This window comes from Callorhinus ursinus, unplaced genomic scaffold (assembly GCF_003265705.2).
Source record: "Callorhinus ursinus isolate GAN/ISIS: 27379988/994484 unplaced genomic scaffold, GSC_fseal_2.0 scaffold61, whole genome shotgun sequence".
Classification (NCBI taxonomy): domain Eukaryota; kingdom Metazoa; phylum Chordata; class Mammalia; order Carnivora; family Otariidae; genus Callorhinus; species Callorhinus ursinus.
This window is the reverse complement of record NW_027397123.1, coordinates 8,267,242-8,288,925: the sequence shown is the minus strand read 5'-3', so window position 1 is coordinate 8,288,925 and position 21,684 is coordinate 8,267,242. Positions and strand designations below refer to the sequence as shown.

General features: G+C 46.4%; 1 protein-coding gene across 5 annotated transcripts in view; it reads left to right on the top strand.

The window, feature by feature from the left end:
* ZNF536 (zinc finger protein 536) overlaps positions 1-21,684 on the top strand; it is a 420,861-nt gene that overhangs the window by 332,609 nt on the left and 66,568 nt on the right. The window lies entirely within an intron of this gene.

Genomic DNA, 21,684 nt, shown 5'->3' with positions numbered 1-21,684 from the left:
AGAAAGAGAGAGAGAGAAAGAAAGAAAGAATATTTCTAATTTACTTAGATCTTCAAAATGGACCCAAATGATACATGCCTTTTGTGCAACCATATTCCCATCTGGAGGAACAGTTCCAAGAGGCTGGCAAGGCTGGTCTACCTTCCCTTGGGCTAGGCTGGCACTTGTGAGGCTCACAGGGAGTCCCCCCGGGGGGCTAGGGAGGGTGAGAAGTTTATAGATTGCTGCTCAGTCACTACATTCTGTTTCAGGACTCCCCAGTCAACCGATCTGGGGGCAAGGTATTCCTGTGCAATTTTGTGTGAATGTGGAGCAGAGTAGAAGCTTAGTGTCAAAACAGGAAGAAACAACCTCATGTTACCTTAGGCTTTTAAGACAAATTGGGTTCTTAGGCCTGCATCCCTTTGGACACACCTTCTGCAGGGACCGCCTATTCTGTTTGCCCTTCTGAGGGCTGAACAATTCTCTCTAAACCAGGAGCAGGTCTGTCTGCTCACTGTCATTGTTGTGGTGGCAGAGGGGCAGGCGAGGGCTCCCGTATGCACCGCCGCACCCCCAGGGGGGGGAGGGGCGGGGCGGCTGCCTCCAGCCCTGAGAACTAGCATGCCCAAGTTAATGTATTCTTCAGAGGTTTCTCAAAATTTGGGCTCCCCCAAATGCAGCATCATTGAAAAATCTCTATTATTTACCCTTACTAGGTTTGCTGACCTCAAAAGGCTCGTCAATCATTCATTTACTTGCTGTATTTTCATGGAGGGTCTAGTCCATGAAATGTGTTTCATTCTCGGCTTCCCTGCCTTTTAATGCATCGACCACTCATATAAAATAGAACAGCCATGGCCAAGAGAGAGGAGGCCACGGGACCCCTGGAGTCACTGGGAGCCATTCCAAACTCCACTGGGGTAGAATAAACTACCTGGCCATTTGACACTGTGAGAAATCTGTCCTCCAAGGTGATGGGAAGCAGCATTGGCCCTTGGAGTCTCCTCGGCTCCCCTCCCTGGGGCTACAGCAGAAATTGAAAGTGCGGGGCGGGGGAGCATGACAGTGGCAGACCTCAAGGCCGTTCCGTTTGCAAACAGGCCTCACAGAAAAGCTGCCCTTGGGCCCCTCTTACACTGATTACAGCACATTAGAACCCTGTACTCTGTTCAGTTGACAAAGACAGAAATAAAAAGAGTCCTTTCTAAAATGCAGTCATATAAACCATGTTTGTACACTTAGCACATAATCCTTAATTACTTCCATACTTTTATGTATAAAGAGCTTTGAATGCATTTTTAGATACTTAGTAAACTGAATAAATCAGGAATTATTCCTCTGTAAATTTGGGCAATATGTATAGGGGAGGTTGAGCTTGAAGGTTGGTGACATGGCGCATATTATTTCTGAATAAATTTACTTGGAGTCATTGATCCACTGAGTGTCAAATAAAATGTGATACCCACAAAATTCATGTATGACCCTGACATTTTTCCAGTACTTAAAGTAATTGCCCTTCTGTTTAATAACAGTGTTTATAAAATTACTTTCTGATTGGCTAGGTCCATGGCACACTCGTGTCAATAATCTGCTGCAAATATATGCCTGTGGCCTTTGGCCTTGGTTTTCAAAATAATTTTCATCTCTTAAGCGTGAACTGGTGGCAGCCCTGGGAGCTAGGAGTCAAGGCTCCAAGGCACCAACCTTCTTTGGCTGTTTGGTCCTGAGCATTTCCGAATGCTCATTTCAGCTCCCTGAGTTTGCACACTGCATTGAGGATGGGTCTCCTGTCCTCGGTGATTGCCATATCTTCTTCATGGGATTGGAGATCATGAAATGAGCAGTCCATCTTAAGGATTTGGTGCTTTCAAGAGCATCATTTACCCGTGAAGTGACTTTCATTCTCCAGATTTTACAGATTGAGAGATGGGAAACTGGGAATGAATGAGTCATTTTCCAATACCACTCAAGTGGGGAGGAGATGGTCTTCAGATCTGCTTTATTCTCTAAACCCAGCAAGATGTTGAGAACCTTGGCTAGAATTATTTATATTTAAGGCTAGGACTCAAACAGACTCTTGAAATTCCACATGCAACATTTTTATTCCCCAGGGACTTTCCTACATTTGGGGGCTCACCATCTCTCTGTCAACCAGAGAAAAGGAGTGCCTACTTGCTCCTCCCTGGGATCTCTAGGTATGGGGTATGCTGGCGAGGAATGACGAGAGCTTCTCATCTCAGAATAAGGCTCCCAAGTCCCAGGCAAAGGAGGCCACATTATTGGGGTTTTCCACTGTGATTTAATGACTTGTTGATCTGTCAACTCTCTTGTATCTTTCATTGCTCATCCCAGCAGGACTTCCTGGAAGAGTTTTTTAAAATTACCTTTCTTAAACTTTTTATTTTGAAATAATGTCAGACTTAACAAAAAGAGTTGTAAAAATAGCACAAAATTCCCTAAACGCTAACATCTTACATTTCCTTAGTTTGATTATCAAAACCAGGAGACTAAACTTGATGCAATGTTATTAACTCACTTCCAGACCTTACTCAGATTTCCCTAATGTCCCACCAATATCCTTCTTCTAGGCCAGGCTTCAGTCCAGGATCTCACGTTGTATCTAGCTGTCCTGGGTCCTCAGCCTCCTCCAACCTGGGACCGTTCCTTTCTTTGTCCTCCATGACCTTAACACTTTTGGCCAGCTCTTCTGTCGAATGTGGGTTTGTCTGCTATGTTTTCATGATTAGATTGAGGTTATGCATTTCAGACAAAATGCTACGTGTCCCCTCAGTGCATGTTATCAGGAGACCCATGAGGCTCATGTGTCTGTCTTTCTACTGGTGATGCTAAGTTTGATCTTAGAGGGGTCTTCCAGACCTCTAAGTTTGATCTTAAGATGGGGTCTTCCAGATTTCTCAGCAGCAAACCTTACTATTTTTTTCCTTTGTAATAAAGAAGTATCTTCTGGGGAGATACTTTGAGACAATGCAAATATCCTTTTGATTTTCATACTTTGCTCCCTAACTTTTATATGCATTAGTGGATCTTGCCTAGAACGATGATTACTAATGATGTTCTAATTGTGTGGGTTTTTTTTTTTATTTTATTCATTTTGTCTACTCTTCTACTTTTCTTAAATTGGAATTCTTCTGTAAGGAAAAGCTGTTCACTCCCATTAGTTATTCAATTGTTGGGTATTTCTTTTTTGATTCCCTGATATTTATTTTGTTCTGTGGGTTATAAACCCATGACTATTATGCTTTTGTTGCTGAAACCGTCAGAGCTTTGGCCATTGGGAACACCTTCGAACTGGCCTTTTGACATGCCTCTATCAATTTTTGAGCACTCAGGAAGGGTGTTTTTGTTCGTTTTTGTTTTAAAAGATTTTACTTATTTATTTGAGAGAGAGAGAGTGGCAGAGGAAGAGGGAGAAGCAGGCTCTGCACTGAGCAAGGAGCCCGATGCGGGACTCGATTCTAGGACCCCGGGATCATAACCTGAGCGGAAGGCAGATACTTAACTGGCTGAGCCACCCAGGTGCACCAATGGTGTTTTGTTTGTTTAAATACATGCACATAGTGAAAACTCAAACTGTACAAAAGGATATACCTGTTCAATGAGAAGTGAGTCTTCCTCTTTCTTAAACTCGTAGTCCAGCCCCATTGATAACCACCATGGGTAGTTAATGTGTATATTTCAATGAATTTTCTATGAAAATATATTTGTGTATATATATATTAATTTTTAAACACAAATTGAAACATATTATGTACATTGTTCTATACCTTGATTTATTCCTTATCAATATATCATGCATATCTTTTCACATCTTCATTGTTTTGTTAATAATTGCAGAGGGTCCCTAGTTTCTTTGTAGAGATTCACCATAATTAACTTAACCAGTCCCCTGTTGATAAATAATTATGTGTGCACATAGATATACATATATATGGAATATACAATCTAATATCTACACATTATATATTACATAAGATGTGTATGCCTCTGTGTGTGTGTGTGTGTGTGTGTGTGTGTGTGTATAATTTCCTTCTTTTATAACCAGCCACCTTTGATGAGCGAGAGAGAGACAGAAACAGAGAAAGGGTGCGAGGCTGAGGGGCTCCCATAGGACAAGTTCCAAGAAGTACAACTGCTCAAAGATGGAAACCTTTGCCCGTCTGATAGGTTTCTCATTGTTTTTATTTGCACGTCTTTAATTATGAGTGATGCCAAACATCTTTCCATATGTGAAGTCATTTATATTTCTTTCTCTGTGAATTGACTTTTCATATCATTTGCCTGTTTTTTTCCTATTGAATGATTGATATCTTTCTCACTGATTTGCAAGAGTGTATTATATATTACGGAAATTAGCCCTTTTCTGTCATTTGTGTTATAAATATTTTTCCTAGTTTGTCATATGCCTTTTGATTTTGTTTATAATTTTTTATCATAATGAGGTTTTAGATTTTTTTTAATATTTGGCTTTATCTGTTGTATTATGGCTTCTGTAACTTACTCACTCCTAGGTTTTATATGAACCTGCATAGGAAACTTTTGATTTTTTTTTTTGGGGGGTGGGGGGCTTTTAGATCTTTAATAATCTTGATTGTATTTTGGTGTAAGAAGTGAATGAGGGGTTTTTATCCTCCCTCTAACCCAGTGATTAGCCAGTCGACTAAACACCATTTATTAGATAATTCCTCTTTCTCTCACTGATTAAAAAAGCACCTTTATCATTTACTAAATTCTCAGACACATTTATGTTTGTTTCTGTCCTCTCTGTTTTGCTCAACTGGCCCGTCTGCTATTTCTGCACCTGTTCCAAAAATGTATGAATGACTACATAATTCAGCATAGGATCTATGAAGGCTTACTGTTTTTCTTTTTCAGAATTTTACTATCTAGTTTCATATTTATTTTTATATAGTCTCTAGTCTTAGTTTAAAAATTATTTTCCCACAAAATTCTCAGTGGAACATTTTGGAGAGATGAGGAGAGATAATAAATTTGTAAATGTAGTGGGAGAATCAGCATTGCCATGACTCAGAGCATTCTTGTCCAAGAGCAAAACAAGGCTTTTTGTGTATGTTGCTCAGTCATTCTTAACAATTTTTGGTTGGATTTTATTTGTTTTTATTGGCCCTAAAATGCACATGGAGGTTTGTTTATAGGTATTCTCTCTCCTCCTTACTCTCTTTCTCACAATGTACTGCACTGTAAATCAAATCTTTTCTTCCACTGCATTTTCCTAATTGGTTAGTGTTCGGGTTAATTGAACCTACTGATTTTTGTATATTCATTTAACAACTGGCCACCTTGCTGAATTGTCGTACTGTTCCCCTATTTTTTCCCAGTCTCCCATAAGTATTCTGGCCTGGAATCTTAGTACCTGCAAATGATGACGATCTTCCCTCTTTTTAACAAATTTAGAACCTCTTCTTTCTCCTTTTCTCTGCAATGACTAATATGTTTGAGAAAAGCATTCCGTGCCGGTGTGGTGGTAGACCTCCTGTTTGTAACTGCAGTGCGTCTGATCTGAGAGTCTCAGCACTGAGCACCTTCCGACATGCATGCTGCAGAAACACCCTTCTACGACTCTTTGGTTAATTGTTTATTTATTTTAATCAGGGATTTGTGTTTAAATTTATAAATGCTTCGTACATTCGTGAAGATGGTATTTTTCTCTGTTTGATATAATATTAAAATGTTAAGCTAGTGAATCACCTTGATAGATTTCCTCATATTAAAGCATATTTTTATTTAAGGAATCAACTATTTGATGGAGGTCTGTTTTTTTTTTCTAATGTACTACTGCCAGAGTCTACTTTCTAGAACATTCCTTAGTATGATTGGTTTATGGCTTTTTTTTTTAAATATCTTGATCAGGTTTTGATGTCGATATTATACCATCTTCAAAAAAGTATTAAGGGATTTTACTTCTCTCTTTAAGCTCTTGAACAGTGGAAATAGTATTGGTATCATCTGTCTTCTGAAGGATTGATAGAATTAACCTGTGAAAACATCTGGGCCTCATGCATTTTTGAGATAGCTCTATGACAACTCTCTCGGTGGGTTGTTTTTTTTTTTTTTCCCATGGTAATTGGTCTGTTTAAGATCCTTCTCTTCTTGGGTTAATGTTGGTAATTCCTACTGTCATAAAAATGTATCCATTTTATCTACCTAAAATTATTTGCACAAAATGAAACAATGTGTTCTTTCCTATATATTTTGGAATCTCTTCTGTGGATATATCCATATTATTATTTCGAATTTTGTGTATTTGTGCATCTCTTCTCTGGTCTTTATTGATAGCTCAGGGTTTCTTGATCTCAGCACAGTTGACAACTGAGGTGGGAGACTACTTGGCCGTTGGGCTGTCCTGGGTGCCCGAGGATGTTTAGCAGACTCCCTGGCCTCTGTCCATGAGGTGCCCTAGCAGCTCCCCAACTGTGACAACCAGAAATGTCTCTAGACATTGCCAAATGTCACCTGGGGGATCAAATCATCCCTCATTGAGAGCCACAGAGATAGCTAGAGATTTATCTATTTCACGTTTCCCCCTACAAAGATATATATTCTTTAGATGTTTTTTATTAATTTCTGCTGTTACTTTAATAATTTCTTTTTGCTTTTCTCAGATGTATTTGGTTCCTCTTTCTCTTCATTGTAAATTGAATGCTTGGTTTACTTATTTAAGTGCTTTCTTATTGAATAGCCTAGATTTTTAAGGTTCAATTTTCCCGTTATATCTTTAAGCCTTTTGATATGCACAGATTTTTTTTTTAACTAGAGATTCCACAATTTTCCTTTTAATTTTCACTTTATCCCAAGGGATTTTCATCTTTAGGTTTCCAATGTATGTATGTATTTATTTATTTATTTAAGTTTTGTTTTCTTTTCCATTTCAGCTATTAATATCTAGATCCACATACACATTGCTCAGAGGAAGTGCTCTACCCACCTCAAGTTTTAGTTCTGTACCACATTTCTTTGGGATTGGTTGTTGTGTTCTTGTTCTATAGGCACTTGATAGGAGTGGGTGTTTTCTATTTTAAGATAATGGAGTTTGATGAATCTCTGTGAGATTCACCTTATCAATTGTGCTACTTTTCACATTCCTTCTAACTTTTATCTGCTGATTTGTGATGGACTGAGCATGAGTCAAAGTTTTCTTTCTTTTTTTCTTAAGATTTTATTTATTTATTTGTCAGAGAATTAGTTACGGGGAGAGAGAGAGACAGAGAGCATAAGCAAGGGGAGCGGCAGGCAGAGGGAGAAGCAGACTCCCTGCTGAGCAGGGAGCCCTTTGTGGGACTCGATCCTAGGACCCTGGGATCAAGACCTGAGCCAAAGGGAGACGCTTAACCCACTGAGCCACCGAGGCTCCCCAAAGTTTTCTATTATTTTTTTGTTTTGGTGATTTTTGCTTTTTTAAAAAGCAAAATACTTTTTGGAGTTTTTTGGTTGTGGTATTGCTTGTTGTTTTTTGTTTTGTTTTGTTTTTCATTTTATTGTTTGCTTTGGGAATGGTTTCAGTGCTCAATGATCCAGTTAGAACATTGCATCTTGTTCAATTGGCCATTATGAAGTGACCCTTTTGGTCTAGTGGAGTACTTTTGCCTTATATTTAAACTTACCTGATAAAATGGTCAAAACCCTGTTTTCTTTTATATTATGTGTTCACATTAAGTCTTTGCCAATCACCATAATTTTCATCTTTCCGAGTCACGTTGCCTCAGGTCAGCCACATATACATGGTGACATTTTGTTTTGTTTTTATAATTCAGGATAAGCATATTCTCTTTTAATAAGTAAGATTAACGTACTTACACTCATTGATGTAAAAATATATTTGGTTCTAAGACTGTGATTTTACTTTATTTTCTTCTGTCTTTATTTTGTTTCCTATTTTGCTATATTATCCGAGCTTTCTTTGTTTTGTTATGCGTATGCTGAGTGCATTTTCCACCAAGAATAAGGAAAAGTGATGTTTAAATATTCTGACTGTTACCTTTTATACAGCTTTATATATTTTAATATTCTCAAACTTTTTTGTTACCTTATTATTTTTTGTTTTGTTTGCTTATTTGTTTGTTGTTTTAATAGGGAATCCACAGTTTGTTTGTTTTTTTTTATTCTTGAAATCTAAAATGCACCAGAGTTTCCTAAGACACAGCATGGTCTTTCAATCCAAAGATTGCATTCCTTTATTTGAAGACAGTTTTCTTTTATTATATCTTTGGTTTTTTTTGTTACTTTTATAAAATATTGGTTTCTTCACATACACCAGTTATACTCGTGTTGAATTTCCTTGGCCCTGCCTCTCATTCTTTCTTTCATTAATTTTAGTTCTTGACTAGATACATTTTATTTTGCTGGATTTTCTTATGTGCTTCTCCCACAAGTTTTTGTTGTCGGTAGTGTCTGTTCAACTTACTCCGCTTCTAATAAGACTTCTTTCTAAAAAGTGGCTTTATTTTATTTTTATTTTATTTTATTTTTTATTGCGGATAAGTGGTTTTATGTTTCCTTCCATCTCTTTCTGAGTCCTTCTCCTGTTTAATCATCTACATGTTGATTCTTTGCATCTTTTTAATGCTCTGTTTCAAGGACCTTCTATTTCTTTGATTGCACGTGCAGGCTGAGCATATTGCACAACATGTTCCTACACTTTCCTGCAGAAATCTCTCTCTTGATATGTATTCTCTATCCTTTTTTTTTTTTTTTGATAGTTGTATTTCTGATGCCTTTTTTCCTGGTGTCAGCATTAACAAAGGCATTTGCTGAAGGAAATGACTGGAGGAAATGGAATTGGGGAAATTGGGTCGGAAAGAAGCTGAGGCCTTGAATGTGGAATAAGGGGCCTCTGCCGTGTCTCGGAGGGGCAGGAATCAAAGGTCGGGTCTGAGTGGGGCCGCGGAGAAGTGGGGAGACTGTCTGTCCCCATGCCCCCATGCCCTTCACGCCCCGGCTGCAAACAGTGCCTTCCCTCTGAATTTCAGACACCACTTTTTTTCTCTACCTCTTGTCTGCTCAGCATTTCCTACTTAATTTGAGAGTAATGTATGTACTTGCCCCATCCCCAAGTGAGATTCAGCTCCTCGAGAGCAGAGACTCTGCATATTCCATGGTGCCCAGAGGAGAACCCAGGTCCCCAAAGCAGCTCAATGCATGTTCTCCCTTAGAACCAAAGTGTGTGTGGTCTTTAGTCAGTGCTGTCGTCTCCAGAGAAGGAAGAGGTCTATGAGGGATAAAATAGTCAGGGAAGACTTCCTGTAGGAGGGAGAGTCGGTTGGGGTCACGAAGGCAGAAGCAGCAAAGCCCACGGCTCACAAACTCTAATGCATGTTCGAAGTTGCTACCTCTCCACACACTCCCAATGTTCTTTTTTCTGCTCTATTCCCCCATGTGGTATTTTTCATTTTCTAGCATACGTGGGAATCTGTCATTTCTCAGGTCTGTGTATTTTTTTTTTTTTTTAATTTCCTGCACTCACTGAAAAGAGGCAAGCTCCATGGGGGCAGACATTTTTGTCTGCTTTGCTTGCTGATATATCACCGGTGGAGAACAGTGCCTGACACACAGCAGGTGCTAGGTAAATATCTACTGAATGACTAAATGCCCAGAAATGCCAGGCAAAGGGCATGAATGAGTGATATGGGCTTGATAGTTGCATATATGCGCGTTGGGATGTTCTTCACTTCCACAAAGAAAGGTTCTTTGTTGCAATTACTTAAGCATGCTCCCTCACACCTGCCTTTTTTTAAATTGTTTTACTTAAATATTTATTTCTTCATTATTTTTTTAGTAACAACATAGGTACAAAGAATTTTTTTTTTTTTTCTGTGATAAAAAGAGCCCTCCGAATGCAAGGATAAATGCTGGCTGAACCTCGGTCCCAGTGAAGACATACAATAGGCAGTGGCAAGACCAGAGAGGGAGTCCCCTGCCTGGATGGCAGCTTCCACTCTGCTCCTGCGGTGTCACCAGAAGGGAAAGCTGGGCGGGTGTTGCCACAGCTGCCCATTTTTTAAACGAAGCCAGACATCTGGATCTTTATGTGAAACTTCATTACTGCTAAATGTTGGCTCAAATATTAACCAAAAAAAAAAACAAACCCCAAAACAAAAAAATAACCCCAACAGCACATGGGTTAAAAACCAAATTTTTGGTTTTTGTTCCCAGAAGGGTCAGTGAGGCCGTGACTCCCGTTCCGCCAGTGAACGGAAATCTTGCAGGTGCCAGATGATTCTCTGCTTTCCCTCTGCCGTCCTGGGATCTGTGTGCACAGTCCCCACTCCGAGACTGGGTCTTCCCTGCGCCACTGTGCAGAGTCTAAATGTCACCTACATGGAGAGCGGTGGTGGCTCCAGAGCCGTCATGGTGAGCTGTCTAAAGGGGTGTCAACTCATTGGACAGGTTATAATTTCAGTCAATGTGTTCTTGTCTTATTTTAGTTCAACATCATTTCCCAGTTGCAAACCTTTTGAATGACACACGAAATGCAAAACAACATAAAAGGTCCTCCCTGAGGCAGATCTGTGTCCGTGTAGAACTTTAATTATTCTTTTTGAATCCTCATCATAATGTGCTACCCCAATTCTGGCAAAAAAAAAAAAATTAAGTCTGATGGGAAAGATTTGTGTCACCTGTACTAGGATTTTATTTTTTTTATGATGGTCTTTATATTTTTAGAAGCACTGAACAAAAGGAAAGGCCTTTCTAATCAAGAGTATTCTTTAGATACGGAGCATCACACAATATTTGTGATAAATAGAAAATAACTGCTCTTGTAGTCTTCTGCGGTGACATTTAGAATATCACGTTTGTCTTTCGAAAGTATTTTCAGTTAGGGTTTGAAGAAGAGCATTGAACATCTTTGTCGTGCAGGGAGGGGTAAGAGGGGGCCTTCAGGAGGCTGGAGGCACTGGGTTAAAAAGTGACATTGTCACCCAGGATGAAGAGGCTGGATTTGGGTAGATTATTTTCTTTTATTGATCATCATGGATGATTCGAAGGCCCTTCTGGGGGACCTGACCTCCTGGCACAAATGCTCCCAGGTCACCCTTGCCCAGAGCCTCAGAAGGCACTGCAGGGACAGTGCTGGGCCCCTCCTGGAGGCAGGTGGGCTGTGTGGAGCTCCGAACTTCCGTGGGGGCACTCAGAGGCCCAAACCAGGTCTCGTCTTCCCTCTCCAGACTCATCAAACGGTCCCTATTAGATGAAATCTGAGCCCCAGAGAGCTCCATTTTCTTTGAAAGCTATCCAGGACAGCCTCCAAGCGCCAGACCTAAAAACAATATCTTTACAACGACCAGCCATAATTCAGCGTCATAATGTAACTATGCTTTCATCTTAAACCTGACAGCATGTCAAGTTATGACAGACATAAAGCCGGGGTTGGGGCGGTGGCGGTGGGCGCGGGCCCCCAGGCTGGAGGGCCGGTGGGGGCTCACGGAGCGGGGTGGGGGGGACCCTTGCCGCGTCATCTGACACCACCTGTGCTCTTCGTCTTCCTTTTCCAGGTCAGACCCTCCTCCCGGGGCTCTTCTTGATGAATCTGTGTTTTAAACGAAAGCAGTTTAACCAAAGCACCCTTGGGTTCACATCCGTGCCCCTCAAAGAGAAGATTAGAAATAAGTTTCTGGCTCCTGCATTTAAACGGAAACCTTTAGTAACCAAAACTAGCTCACCATGAACTTCCTGGCTTGAAACGTCCATTTGTCCCGCTGCTGCGAGCCAGAGAGGGAGTTATTTCCATCGGCTTTCAACTGACCCTCAGGCGGACGGGAAGATTAGAGCCCTGTTATGTATGTGGGTGTTTGGGGGCAATTTGCTGTATATAAAAGCTGCAAGGGCAAAGCAGTTGTACTTGCCCAAAGAAGGGGGCTAATAAATGCAGATTTAAATGGTGTTTAGGGGGAGCAAAAATCTCAGAGACGTCAGCAAAGTTCAAGCGTAATTCAGATTCTATGAACCCACAGTGTTGAGGAGAGGTCAATTTGCCTTTCGATTGTTTGGGCAGCCTAATGCCTGGAGACCCATCATTTCCCCTGGGGGTGCGCTTGGCTTGAGGCCGCAGCAGCGGGACCTCCTGCCCACCGGCCGGCCAGAAGTGGCCGCTCCCTGTCGGTTGTTAGAAACCCTAAGAGCTGGTGCCTTGCTGGAGAAACATAATAGACAGCTTCGCTTTCACACCTCTTAAGAGTCTTTTTAAAAATAGTCCCTCTAGCGGGAGGCTTTTTTTGGGATGCAGAGCTTTACACCTCTGTATTTTCAGGCTGTCTGGGGAGGGTTTTTATATATGTTGCTCGCTGCGGTTGGAGGCCCGGCTGCTGGGAGGCACTAGGTGAGGGGGAGGCCAGGTGTTTGAGGCGGCCCTTCAGGGAGAAGCAGTGGGCTTCGGGACAGAGCCCTGACCTACAGGATACTCGGGGACGGAGGGTCAGTGAACCACGGTGGGATTTTTGCATTTCTCTTCTGAACAATTCTTCAGGGGCCTTTGGCTCTGATGGGCCTAACAGGCCCTCTTTGGCCCCCTGTGATTTTAGGGCCCTGGAGTGCTTCTGCCTTCCCCACCACCCCCCCGTCATGCTCCTGTGCAGAACACGTAGGACGCTCCTGCTCATCCTGCCCCAGAACGTGCTCTCCTGCAGACTGCCCATTTCAGTGACAGCGACCACCGCATCCTTCCATTTGCTCGGGCCAGAAATCTCAGGGTTGTTCTTGACCTCTCCCTTTGTCTCCTGCCCCCTATCCCTTCTGTCAGCAAATCTGTGGACTCTGCCTTCAAGGGATATCCAGAGAGTCTATCCCTTCCCTTCCCACCCGCACTTGGGCCACGCGGGTTCAGATCAGCATCACTTCTTATGTGGATTATGAATGGCCTCTTGGCCGGACTCCCTGCTTCTGCCCACTCCCAGCACACTGGCCAGAGTGATCATCAACTGTCGCATCAGATGGTGTCACTCCGATGCTCCAATCCCCAGGGCTCCCACTGTCTGGTCCTCGGCCAGACACTTGACTCCACGTCTTGCTGCCCCACTACTCTGCACCTTGCCCACTCTGCTCCGGCCACACTGGCTCATCGCTGTGCTCAGGCTGCTCAGGCTGCTATCTCAGGACCTTTGCCCCTGCTGCACCCTCTGCCCCATCTCACCACACATCTGAGTCTTTGCTCAGTTGTGGCCTTCCCAGAAGGCCTTCCCTGAGCCCCCACTTAAGATCTGGCCCTTCCTGCTTAGCCTTCAGGCAGGACCAAATTCCAGGGCCTTCTTTACCACCTGCACATTACACACTCACCATTCTCCGTGCCCCAACTAGAATGCCACCCTGTGAGGGCCAGGGTGCTGTCTGCTTTGTTTGTATGGAGTGCCAGCGCTTGGAACCGTGCCTGGCACAGTGCCTACGGTATGGACGAACACACGAAAATGGAGATGAACAAGCAGCTGTACGGGATCCCCGTGCTTCGAAGAGGGTCGGAGAGGTTGTGGGTTGGAAAGGTTGCGTGGCTCATCAGAAAAGGGTTTTGGAGTATGACCAGCCTTGTGTGCGACCACTCTGTCCCTGCTCATAAAATAGGTCCTGGGCTTGGCTGGGGGTGTTGGGGGGGGGGGGGGGTGTTGTAACCTGGAGGGGGCTGCTACGGGGACCCTACAGTAGCAGAGCTGTCAGGAGGGCCATCCAGGCCTGGTCACGGGTCACGGCTCCCGCTCGGTGCTCAAGTTGGCCCCTCCTAGTTCCCCACCTGCTCCTCAGCCATGCCCACTGGCCTGCTCAACCTGACCACCTGCCACAGCTGTCGGTGCTGGGAGTCCCGGGGTTGCTGCTGGAGTCCAGGGCCTGCTCTGGGAATGGGAACCAAAGCCCAGAATGATCCTCCAGCGCTGGAAAGCCCTTAGCATGGAGAGTGATGGCTTCTTAGCTGGTTGAGTTCTTACTATCCTGCACTCTTATTATTCTTAACATGGAGATATCATCAACGATCTAATGGCCATCTTTTGGGGGAAAACAAACCAGAAAGAGCCCAATATCTGTGGTAAGATGCATTATCTTAGACGCATTTGTACTGAGGAAGTACAGAATTATGGGTTTGTTAAGGAGCAGAGCTCAGTGCAGCCCAGCCATCTGGGCCTGCCCTCTGAATGCCAGGAAAGCAGCCAGGCCCAATGAGCCCACAGTGAGGCCTCGGAAAGAGGCCAGAATTCAGGTTGGGCCCCAGGTGAGCACAGGTGACTCTGCCTATCACGTGACAAGGGTTAGTCACGGCCCTCAGAGCGGGACCCTTCTTCTGACCTAGCCCCACAGTCGGGGAGTCATTATTCACTTGACTGATGGAGGCATAAGAAGTATTTGATGTAAAAAATCACATGTTTGGGTTTCCCAAGTGATAGCACCTTTCCAGACTGGATCCAAGAGAAAAGTCAGTTGATCTGTGCTGGCCCTATCATGTGTCAACAGACAGAAGAAATGATCATTATTATTATAAACAATCAGATGCTGATGTTGATGATGATATACAGTATTATTACGTCACTGTTATTCTATATTAATTATTATATTAATGTCATAACTCATATCATTATAAACATTAGGAGCAAGCATTTATGACATGCTGTCTCTGGGCCGGAAATTGTGCTAGATGTTTGCACTTATTTGAATCACTTTAATCCTCCTAAGCATTGGGCAAGACTGGCTAGTGTACCCACCCAGCAGGGGAAGAAACAGTGTCGGGCAGATTTCAATGTCTGTTCCAGGTCGAAGAGCTGAGAGGTGCGGGAAGCAGGCTCAAAATCACCCTCCCCGAAGGGTGCCATCTTCGGGAGCCCTCCAACTCAGTATAGACCGCTTCTAGACAGAAGCGTGCTCTGGGCCGGACGTGTTCTCCCGTGCTGATTGTTTCTGACCTATGCAGCCGTGTCACAGACACTGTGGGGGTGAATGATGTGGGCCTTCTGGGGCCGGGAGTGGGGGCTGGAAGCGTGGGGCTGAGAAGGGTCTCCTGACCTATTAAACACCATGTCTTAGGACATTCTCGATTTTTTTTTTCAAAAAATGGCAGCTGTGCTAGGGAATTGAAAGGATAGAAGGGGCTAAAATATTTTTAAATGATTTTTTCCGCATATAGGCAAGAGGTTATATCGCAAGTTCAATGCTAATTACAGTTATTTACCAAGAAAAAAAAATCGATGTGAAAGGGAAGGAAATTTGGTTCCAAAAAAAAAAAAAAAAACTGCGTGCTTGTTTCTGCTGCCCGGTCCAGTCCATCCCCGGCGAAGGGAGCCAGACGGGAGCAGTCTCTGGCTGGTGCGCGAGGGGTGCTAAATAACTCACAGGTGTCACACGCACAAAAGAATTATGCCCGTCTGACCTATGAGGGCATAAATCCTGCGTCTCTGCTTATGGCCAAGAGATGTGTCTTTAAGTGTCACCAAAAATTTAGCATTTTTCCTCCTAATTGTCTTCTATAATTTTGTCAGATTTATTAAAATAAGATTTTCGGGGGGGTTATTTTTTTCTTTTCACTGGTAGAATGTGCTCTTTAGTATCATTTTACATAATTTAATACAATTTGTTCCATCCATTGATTTTCATGGGGATACAAGCTGTTCGTTTGTGAGGAAGCTGGCATAGGCCGGAGTGTTGGCAAGGAGGCCCGTCGAGGGGCAGGTCCCGACTCCCGAGTTCCGCGGGGGCTCCGGCCGTTTTGCAGCAGGGTCTGCGGCACGCTGGCCTCGGAGGCCCGGGGGGGACCCACGGGGGATGCCCAGAGGATAGCAGCGGCCGCCCCGGGGGGTTGGGGGGGGACTGCGGGCGCCCTGCGTGGCAGGAGGGGCGCTCCGAGGCACAGACTGATGAGAAACACAGGTGTTTCTTAATTACTCATGCAGAAGGGGAGGGCGTCCGGTGGGGGTGGGGGGAGCCCGCGCCAGAGGCGACAGCCTGGCCAGCGCCCCCGACTCCCACAGTCACCGTGGCCAGCTCTGCCCTGGGCCATGAGCCCCCACCCCCGGAGGCCTCTTTTGTTAAGTTGGAGCTGCGGAGAGTTAAGGTAGCCGTCAGACTCCTGAAATGTGGGGAGGGGGGGACATTCATCAGACTGGTGCTCGTTGTGGGTCGAGGTGTTGGGCCCCCAAGTAGTGGAGGCTCAGCTAGTTCTTTGGTCTTGGTGGGGCTTCTCTGTGAGCCCATCCAGGCCCCCTCCTGCACCCAGCTCCCTGGGGCCCTCCACCATCCAGCTCCCTGCAGGTGACAGACGGACGCGTGTACAAAGGCTAGAGGCTGGAAGACCAGGGAACTGGGTTCCAGCTCGGTCTCCATTGTGCTGTGTGCCCTGGGAGAGGTTATTTCACCTCTCTGGGCTCTAGTCTCCCCTGAAATAATGCCCGGCAAGCCCTCTGTAAAGAAGAGAGGATGACAACAGCCCTTTGGGCTCTCAGATTCTATAAAACTCTGAGCTGTCAAAGACCTGGGCTTGCTTCTCTTGCTTTCGTCTCCTAACACCATTTCCCTCTCTGGGTGGCCTGAGACAGGCGGGAGAGCAGTCTCCAGGAGAGGCCGTGGTGTGTGGCGTGCCATCCCTGTGGCTGGGCATGGACATGACCCATAGCGCCCCCTGCGGGGTGGCCTTGCTGTACCGCAGGAGGGGTGCATGCTTTCCCGTCTTGGCTGCCAATTCTCTGGGCACCCTGTCACACCTCCACCCCACACCGTGGTCAGCCCTGTCTGCCTTCACTTCCTGCAGGGAGGGCTGGGAAGGTGCCTGTCATGTCACACAGACTGACAAGGATGCAGCCCCTCTTGGCGGGGGAAGCCTCTTTGCAAAGTGGTGCCCCAGACAGAGATGGATCATCTCCTCGCACCCCTGGGGGACCGCTAAGTAGGCCAAACGAAATGGCGCTGGCCAGGGCAGCAGGGCTAATCCTTGACTTTTTGGGAGAGCCTGGGGCCAGAGGGGATGCCACCAGTCACAGCTGCCTGCTACAGCGCTGGCCTGGCAGTCCTGCCACCACCCCACCCCAACGGCCTCGGAGGCCTCCTGGCTTGTCCCTAGCTGTCGTCCATCCAGGAATCACTCTTTGAGCACCTAAGAATGCCCATACCTTTGGGTAGGCAGTTACCAGGCAGAGAGAGGAGACTGGGCACCTCGGCTGCTGCTAAGTCTGGGGCTTAGATAGTGCCCGGCACAGGGAGGGCTTCAGGTATGTGTGAGCGGTTACCACTGACTGCTTGCTCAGTGCCAGGCAATGGGCTGGACACTGGACAGGGAGTACCTTCCAGATCCTTGTGACAATCCTACGAAGCGGGCATCCTTATTTCTTCCGTTTTATAAATAAAGGGCTGAAGCTCAGAGAGGTCAAAGAATTTGCTCAAAGTTGCAGAGCAGATGAATGAAGAAGTTGGTGGGCACTGGCCTGCCTGCTGGCCACAGTGAAGGGACTCTGTGTCCTGTCCCCCAGCCTTCATAGGCTCTGGCCCTGCTTGTGGCCCCGGATCAGCTAGGAGTTTTCCTCTGCCCTCCCTCACTCCTGTGCCATTTATCAACCAGTGCTCGTATCCCATGCTCGCTCAATTCCCGGCCCTGGGCTGAGCAGGTGAATGCCAACGCCAAGGGGAAAGAGGGACCCTCCTGCACAGGAGCGCCCCAGGCGGGCTTTGCTTCCCACTTCCATGGGGAGGGAGCACCCTGCCAAGGAGGTGAGCCCGGCTGTGTCCTAACTATGAGAGGTGCAGGGGCAGGAAACACTGGGGTGGGGGGGTCGTTACAAGGTCATCTTTTGAGGCAGAGTGTGGGAGGCTCCATGGGCCTGGGAGCACCTGGGGCTGCAGTTGCTACCGGAGCTGGGCTGGGCAGATGGGAGGCTTGAAACAGGACCTCTCTCAGTTGATCAGCAGATCCTGCAGGTTGCCTCATGCCCAGCACCCGGCCAGGGAGGGGCCGGCTCTTAGGAAGCTCACACCCAAAAATGGGGAGGGAGGGGAGATGGGCAGCCCAGGAGCCTGTAAACAAACAAGAGAATCAAGATCCTTTCAAGTAGTAGTGCCTTATGAAGAAAACAAAGGAAGGGGATTAGTAGAGATCTTTGCTGTTCATTCATTCACACATTCATTCATTTATTATTGAACAACGTTTATCGAGCACCTTGTATATCTCAGGCACTTTCTAGATAGGGGGATACATCAGTAAATAAAATAGCCCAAACACCCTTATTCTCAGGGAGGTATCCTGCGTGTGTGCCTGTGTGTGTGTGTGTGTGTGTAGCTTCTGCTTTGAAAAATCCTCTGTTCTCCAGAAAGCTCTTCTTAGCCCAGCCCTCGTCCCTTCTGCCTGCTCTTCCTATCTGAGGGGCTGATGACCTGCCAACACGGCCTTGGTCATTGTCAGGAGTGGCCACGGGGCCAAGGTGAGCAGAAGCGCCCATCCCAGGGCTTCAGTGTGGGCTGGCCTAGGCGCCACAGGGAGGCTCCTTTCTATTGCTCACCCAGCCACTTGCTGAAAAATTAATTTGCAAATGAATCACATTTACCGAGACCTTCTGGATCAGATAACAGAGGTAGCCAGGCCTGTTCCAGAGGACCATCCAGAGGAGAAACTCTAAAAGCTTCTGTGGACAAAAGGATGCTTGCTGGCCTGGCCTCACTGCCTGTTTGAGCTCCTCACTCGAGGTGTGAGGTGTGGTGGTGGGTATTTGGAAGCCTCTCCTAAAACCAGAAGCTCCAGGCTCCATCCCGGCAAGAGCTTCTGGAGCAGGGGCTGAGCCGGGCAGCCGGGCACTCCCGGCCGGCTCTCTGGATTGGTTCTCCTGGAGCCCCTCGGAAGCAACCAGGAGCCGTCTCTCCCCTCCCTGGCCATCTGCTTGAAGCATCTGGTGATCAGGTGCAAGCCCCACACCGGAGCATTCAAGCTGAAATGTGCAGTCACCTTGCCGCCCACACTGGCTTTTGTTATGCCGCCAGGCTGCCCTTCTTTGTGTCGGGGAGAACGGTTTTGGGATGGAAATCTGACTGCCAGCTCCGGGAGTTTGTCATGGCCGCGCTGAGATCCTGCAGCCAGTGGCTGGCCCAGCCTCAGCCCCGGCTCTCCCCTCCCATCAGGGCCTGTGGACACATCTCCGGTGAAAGGCTGGGGCTTTTAGGAGGAAAGAGCAGCAAAGATCGTTGTTCGATGTTCCCTTTACCCAGCTGGGTAGAGCAGGTCGCACATATTTGGATCTTGCCCTAAAGGGGAAAAGCTTGTGGGTTTTCTCTCTGTCCTCTTTATTTAATAAGGAGAGAGAGGGTTGCTCCCGAAGCCATGGCTGGCCCCAGCGAATGGTGGCTCTGGAGTGGGTAATCCTCCGGGGCCACCCGTGAGGGAGTGTGGGGAGAAGCCCTGCTCGGGAGGTCCCTTCCCGCCCCCATGCCAACCCGAGAGCCTTGGAGGGCCACGTGGGTGTCTGTACTGTTGAAAACATCCTTCACTTCAAGCTTGAGCTCTCCTGGCAGAGCACTCGAGGAATAATGTGGGGCAATTCTCCTCGAGAGAGGACGCATTTCCGTTTCTGAGCCTTGAGGACTCAGCCGATAGCTAGAGACTCATTGCAAGAAGAGGTGCTTTTGTTTGCCCATGGCTCCAAAGGATACCGCCCCAAACAAACGGAAGGCCAGCCCTTGACGATGCCAGAGACCACGGGCACGGCCTTTACAGGCTCCTCTTCGGGAGGGAGTCCACGATAAAAGGGTTTGGAAGACCTACCTGAAAAGAGAATGGGGCTCTGTTTGAAACTATTAAACTGTGAGTAGTAGTTTATTGGAGAGAGTCTCCTTTATTTGTTTTTAACTACTTGGTGTGACCTTGAAGATGACAGTGACGTCCTAATACATCTTGGGGATGCGTTCTCTGTTCCTCTTTCTAGAGTGGCCCCCTCTTTCTAAAGAGCCCCCTCTTTCTAGAATAGGCATTATTCTGGAATATTCTTACACGAAGAAATCCTATAAAAACAAGAAGTCCTGCCCAGGCCCCAGTCTACCCTCCGAAGAGCTTTGCCAGTGCTAATTGTGACAATCCATCTGCTGCTGCCGAAGCCACTGCAAGCCGGAATTAGTAGGACATTTTGTTCTTGGGAGGTACGGAGAAAAAGTCAGGAAGTCAGAATCCCCATGTGACTCATCAGTTGGTCTCAATCCCCAGGTATTTTTTTGACATGACGGGAGGTCTGAATGCCTGGGCACGGGAGCAGGGTGAGGGTGGGGCAGCCACTCACCATCATGGGTATGAGTCAGGGTTAGCCAGATCCCCGCTCAGGAAGAGGGCCACAAGCAAGAGGAGAGCCCATGACGTCACAGGCACCATCACTTGCTGCGTAGCCCATGACCTCCCCGCCTGCCCTTCTTCCGCCAGACACCCTTTCGCTTCCACACACTTTCCAATAAGGGGATCGAAGAGAAAAAAATGGTCGATTTTAAGGTTGAATTTTTTGGAAACTTGAAAAATTTCATTATTAATCCACTGCCATAGCAGGAAAATGGGAGAAAATCCTTAATCTCAGAACCTGGCACGAGAGCTGAGATTATTCCAAGGTACAGAAGACGCCGATATTTGTTTCAGACATAATCCAGCTTTTAAATGTTTCCATGTGATCGCTTTGGTATGTCAGTAGTAGATTTTAAACACACCCCAAGGATCTTTGATTATAAAGATGTGGTCTTTCCCTCCCCTTTGCCCAGCACAGGTGTGTAACACGTGTGCTATTTCCCTCATAAAGCAGGTGCCCAGGCTCCTCTGCCCCGGCCCTCCACAGATGCCCTTCCCGGGAGCTGGGGCTGCAGGAATGGAGATCCCATTCCATCCCTGTGCTTGCTTGGCAGTCCATCCCTATTGGCATTAGAGTCCCAAATGTCTTTCTCCCCCACGTCTTGGTTGAGCATAAAGATGAGGTCCCATTGGCTTAAGGCGCGGTGCTGGCTTTCTCTGACGGTTGTGCCGTAAGTTAGCAGGATACGTTTGACAGTGATTTAATTTTCATTGACAAATGCTGTCATAATATTGAGAAGAAAGTGATATATTGTACCAACAGTAGTGGTCGACGCTCAGCCAGTCATATGGACCGGGCGAGCACCATATGCTTCTACCAAACTTGCCTTGGAAAGCTCTGGCTAAGAACTTGACAAGCTTAAGATACCAGTCAGGAAAAACGATTACCCTTGAGAGGTTCTTGCCATGTTTCCAGTTTCCTCATTTCCTGGAGGAAAGGAGGGGCCATCTCCTGGGGCAGCCACTCACCATCATGGGTATGAGTCAGGGTTCGCCAGATCCCTGCTCTGGGGATTTCTTTCAGGGCATCCCAAAGGCACTGGGGCGGAGGGTCTCCCCTGCGCCAGGCAGCACGCAGATCCCCTGCTGACAACCAGCATAATCGAAAGCCCCGAGCTGTTCAAACACCATTGATTTCCTGTTGGTTTGTGTTTGTCCTGGCTGCAGTTCCCTCCCTTAATACCAGTGGATGGTGTGTCCGCGTGTGCGAATGAGGCCAGGACCCAAGTCTGGCCCGTGTTACAAACTCATACAATCCAAGCATGGAGGGGACGGGCTTTGGGTCTTGGGAGTGCAGCTCATGACCTCCGTATCTCATCTGGGCCAATCAGAAATGTGAGTAGATCGTGTGTGTTTGTCACACCTGGGTGTGCGTGTGTGTGTGTGTGTGTGTGTCTGACTGAATT